The sequence below is a fragment of the Lactuca serriola genome, chromosome 7, assembly GCF_051521515.1.
Source record: "Lactuca serriola cultivar US96UC23 chromosome 7, Lser_US96UC23_V15, whole genome shotgun sequence".
Lineage (NCBI taxonomy): Eukaryota > Viridiplantae > Streptophyta > Magnoliopsida > Asterales > Asteraceae > Lactuca > Lactuca serriola.
The window spans coordinates 206844588-206850232 of record NC_136414.1 but is presented as its reverse complement, the minus strand read 5'-3'; the positions used below and the strand labels follow the sequence as shown (position 1 = coordinate 206850232).

The 5645-nt window shown below is 39.9% G+C and overlaps 1 long non-coding RNA gene across 1 annotated transcript; it reads right to left on the bottom strand.

Moving 5' to 3' along the window:
- Window positions 1-4715: 4715 nt before the first annotated feature.
- LOC145065007 (uncharacterized) lies at window positions 4716-5238 on the bottom strand. Its single transcript, XR_013688194.1, has 3 exons — window positions 5081-5238; window positions 4960-5008; window positions 4716-4871 (listed from the first exon to the last, which is right to left on the bottom strand). It is a non-coding gene; the product is annotated as an uncharacterized LOC145065007 (long non-coding RNA).
- Window positions 5239-5645: the final 407 nt, after the last annotated feature.

Here is a 5645-nt window from a genome sequence, read left to right as displayed (position 1 = left end):
CGTACACCTAGGGTCAACCAGAATCGCTCACAAATTACTTATCTTTCGTATTACAGAATCATGTCGTCATCCGGAAACAATCAGTCGGACAACAAAACCTCTACCTTTCCTATGGACGCTGCTACCTTTCAAACCACAGTTACAACTGCCGTGATGGCTGCCGTGACAGCTGTCCTTGCGCACCGTAGCACTATCAGCACAATTAATGCTGTTGATGGGAATGAAGTTTCCAATCGTGGTATCCATCCAGGAAGTCATCAAACGGTAACAACCACAGGCCCGCAAAGCCGAAAAACAAAGAACAAGAAATGGAAGCGTCAAGCCCAGAAAGAACGCAAGAAACCCCAAAAACTTGCCATGCAACAACAGCAAGTGGAAACCTCTGCTATCCCCGTACCGAGCAGACCATACAAAGTAACACTCCCGAAGTGTGACCAGTGCAACTACCACCGCGAGGGAATTTGCCGAGCCTTGCAATGCGATAATTGCAACAAGATGGGGCACATTGCGCGTTTCTATAGGACTACCTCCACCACTGGGGCAAGCCTAGTTTGCTATAATTGTGGTGAGTTTGGGCACTATAAAAGAGATTGCCCGAATAAGGAAATCAAGGAAAGAACCCGCGTCCCCATAACTCCTAATCGACACTTCACTTCTGCCACCAAAGTTGATGCTGTCCAGATTTGTCACCAATGCGGTGAAATTGGACACTTCAAGAAAGATTGCCCGATAGCAAAGAACTTGGGTGCAGATGGGAAGATCCTCAGGATCACAGCCGCATGAGAGCCTACGCCGGAACCCTCGTTAATGTAACTTAGGCGTGTTGTTGTAACAGACTTATAAACTATCCAGAACTAGTGCAACTAGAGTCTTACCTTTTGCGAGATCCTGTCTGTATATGGATTCTCGTGCTGCGTATACTTTTCTTTTGTAGTATATCTTATTCGCAACAATAGTCTTGTGGTAAATCTAAAGTACTGTAACTCTGTTCATGGTTGCACGGTTGTGTTTTGTCTATAAACGTCTTATGTTCAAATCTAATGTCTTTAAGTTTCAGTATGATTCCGAAATTATCATACGACTCGATTCAATTTGATCCTCACAAAAACAGCTTCATACGTACATCTCTTTCTTCTAGATCACTTTTCCAACGAAGCCGTCATATCAGAACACCGAAGTACTCATGCGAGGAGTACCTCTTAGTTATTTTCTTTCCGAAGAAATCCCCGAAGTACCACTCGTGCAGTACGTCAAGTTCAATCCAAGGATTTATACGATTGATCTATCACTGAGGAATGTATGCATAAGAGTGATATATAATCAAGGTTCTACAGGCTTAGAATTGAAGATTCCACTTTAACTTCTTTTTCCCCAATGGGATGTGAGCTTAAAGAAGAATCAGTTATTCGAATACCTTTTCAATCTTAATTATATACGACTCGTATACACGAAATTGTGATTGTGAAACCAGGTATGAATTCTAATATGAACTTCAGGATGGAGAACTGCCTAAGCCTACGAGTAATCGCATCGTCATCTGAACAAACTTAGAACCCAGTACGACTCTTGTAAATAGATCACCCTATAGTCTAAACACCTACGGAGATACCAGAACAGCCCAGACAACTTAACGAACTGCACAGCGATAGAATAAGAAGACTAGGCTTCTCACCCTGGAGAACCCCCAGTCTTATTCTCCCAGAGATCGACGGATTGCATCGTATGTGCCTCGGATATCAAGGACTCCATCAAGATTTTCAATGGAAATCGTTATCTCTGCCTCGCATAGATGAAATGGTTAAGCAAACGCAAGGAAAGAATTACTTTCATAAATGGATCTGAGATCCGAATATCACCAGTTCGAGTGTTAGGGAAGGATGTCCGGAAGACTATCTTCTGAACTCGATGCGAACACTTCAAGTCCGTAGTGATACCTTTCGGATAGGACCAATAGGCCCATAGCTTTCATGAGCTAAACGAATAGGGTACGTATTTCTTACTTGGATCAATTCGTCATTTCTCCATGTAATGACTTACTTATCTACCCTTGTAGTAAGAAGGAACCCATGGAAACATTACCTTCAGAGGAACTTTTCGCGAAGTTCTCTAGGCACGAGTTTTGAAATTGAAGAGTCGAATATCTATGATACACTGTTAGTAATGTGGGAAATTTTGAGTACTTTTTCAATTTGTCAAAACCGTTGAGCATTTGTCGACACCGGAGACGCCGACAGTCATCCGCGAAATTCTAGGTCTTACCGACCTACTGTCATAGTTCATTCAGAACTCCTCGCAAATTACAGAAACCTGTACAACTTTGACCCAACAAGGGGTGGCCTTTGACTGGGAAGTTAAGCAAGAAAAGGAACCTTTGGAATTCCAAGGGAGTGACCAAGTTCTTTAGGAGAACTCACTCTGGGAATGGCTTAATACGCTTCGTATCGCGTGGAAGCTAAATCCAATATAGTTAGGACCTCCGAGATTCTTATCAGAATCGGTCCCGTGCCTCGCACAAACTAGACCTACTCCGCGAACTCACTAACGTACATTATACTCTTAGCGTCTCGATCATGAAACCATACCTTTCCGTTAGGAGTCTTGTAAGTCCACTCATCGAGATCCTCGCCTTCGTATTAGAACCGTAGTGACCCTCGACCGAGAGGTCAAGCGGACGAAGCAACACCGTCGCCAGTTAGTGAAGGTTCGTTGGATTGCCAACCGAGAAACCAATTTCACTTAGGTGCGCTAGAACCAATCGATTAGGACGTTTCCTCCTCATGACTCGATCATCGTACCTACTTCCTTATCTAAGTTCTTATTTCGGGACGAAATTCCCTTTAACAGGGGGATGATGTGACAACCCGAAATTTCCATTATGTACAAACCATTTGAAGCCAATAGAAGTAGAGTAGTTACAGTGAAAATTCAGACTTCGAGTATATGTTTGGCAGTTTTTCAGGATTTACATTTAAGGAGATATCAAGAGAGTGGATGCACTAAGGGTTTCGTGCAACACTGTTATTCCAACACTCTGTTATATTAGAAATCATTTCGGGAATAAAAATATTTTCTGCCAAAAATATCTCAGGACTATAAATAGAATTCTCAACCAAATTATGTCATTAGTTACATTTCCAACTAGAGAAAAGCCATTTTCTCTCTCACGGATCTTCGGGTTTTTATCCCAAATCGTGAGTACACTTCTCTAGTTGTCTTATAATGCTTACAATGTGCTTAATAACTTAGATTACATAGCAAATCTGTGAGATTCGGGAGTTTACCGCCCAAGAACGTTCTTGGAGAGTAAACTCCTATATGTGGCTTAAATGCTACCTAGTCTTTTCCCCATGTTAGGTAACTACCTTAGGCTTGTATGCTAGTGTGTATATGACTAGAAAACATCAAAATCGGATCAAGACCCCAAGATTTGGGAGTTTACCGCCCAAGAACATGCGGAGAGTAAACTCCATTTTAAGGGCCAAAAGTGTCCCAATGTCCCTCAAAGCCTTAGAACTCAACATAGGGACTAGCATTACATGTTTTAGACCACAAAACAATTAAAATCAAGGATGAAAAGTGAGTTCACGGCCAAGGGTGTTCCAGGGCCGTGAACTCCATGTTTAGGTGTCAAAATGCCTTGAAAATCTTCCTTAAGACAAATTAGGACAAGTACCCTAGTGTGTTTGGGCCAATCAAGCACCATTAAAACACCAAGAAAAGGGTGTTCACGGCCCAAAATGTTCCAGGGCCGTGAACTCCAATAAATGGTGCCATAATTCCCCCTAAAGCCTTGAACAATTGCCTAGAACATATCCTATGTGAGTATGGGACTTGAAAGCATCAAAAACATCATTCCAAGGGAGTTTACGGCCGTAAACTCCAAGGGAATATGGTCCCAGGGCCGTAAACTCCTAAAAGGAGTTATATTATGCCCTAAACTCTTCCATAGACCAGGCCATTAAGTAGAAATGCTTATTAGGGCCTTATAGAGCATCAAATATCAAATGGACACATAGGTATGAGTTCACGGCTGTAAACTCATGAGTTTACGACCATAAACTCATTTGGTAGTGTTATTAGGGCCGTGAACTTCATGGTGGAGTTTTCCTTGAGCCCTACACACAATAGCTTCCCCTACAAACACTTAGATGCAATCCTAGAGGCTAATAACACTTGATAAAGGTGTTTACACTACTAGAAAAACAGCCTTTTACGACGCTCATTGCGCGTCGTAAAGGCTCAGACGACGCGCAAATGCGCGTCAAGGAAGGCCCTGTCATAAAGAAAGACGACGCGCTTTTGCTCGTCGTCTATAGACGACGCGCATTTACGACGCTCATTTACGACGCGCATTTACGACGCGCTTTTACGACACGCAATGCGTATCAAGGAAGGCCCTGTCATAAAGGAAGACGATACGCATTCACGTGTCGTAACCTTACGACGCGCGTGTTAATGACACGCAATGCGTATCAAGAAAGCCACTGTCAAGAAAAGCCATGTCATAAATGAAGATGATACACATTTTTGCGTATCATAATTTTAAATGTTTAAAAAAAATATTATTTATAGATTTTTCTAATTTTCAAATTAAATAATACATTAAAAATCTCATAATACAAAATAAAATACCATAAATAACAAAGATAATTCATTTCACTAATATGTCAAATACAAATAACTATTCCAGTAGTGAGTAAATGTTATAAAAAAAATGAACTCATTTATATACAATTGCATTATCTAGCTTCCTATGTGCCAAGAACTCTCTGTACAAAATGTTATCTTTGGTATGCATGTCTAAATACCTACTAACTCCTCCTATTCAAAAGATAGCCACCAATTTTCTCAGCAAAGTGTTGAAAAGGTACCTGCAATACAAAATCATTAACAAACATAATATATTTTAATTTTTTATTGAAGTATATGAAAATTGAAGTAGTTAGTTTAGTTAGCTACCTCATTTTCCTGTTTGATATCATGTGTAAAGAATTGTTACATATACATCCTATACAGAGTAATAAAGTAGGAGGTTATTTCCTGTAGTTTACCCATAAAAGAAAGGAAAAAAAAAACTTACAGGTTCTGTAATATAGACACGTGCCAGGTCCTTCAAAAGGTGAATTGAGAGAAACAAATACGTTTGCAGCATTCATGAGATTAATACTTAACCTCCTTCCCATAATTATTCTTTGCATTTCATTGTACAATCTGTTAATCAAATTTATATGTAAAAGGGTCATCAATTTGAACTCACGTTCCAACACCTTCTTTGAATAGATGACTATAATTTCTAGCCACAATTCAACTTATAAAAGGGAAAGAAAACAACAATCTAGCTTATAAAAGATTAATAAATAGAGGGCCTGAAATTGCTTAAAGCTCAACACCAGTAATCGCTAATCAATAAGATAATACTTTGTTTTTTTAACTTCTCCAACCATTGGTGGTTGTTGAGTTGACCCGACATCTTGTTGGAAAAATCAGGGCTTCCTTCAACTTCTCTCACTTTGTCCATACGAAGGGATGATGGGCTTACTTCCTTCAAATCAACATTCAGATTCTTAAACAAAACCTAAAAGGCCACAATAACAATAGTGAATATAGTATATTATCGGAATTGATGTTATAAACTTTTTGATTAT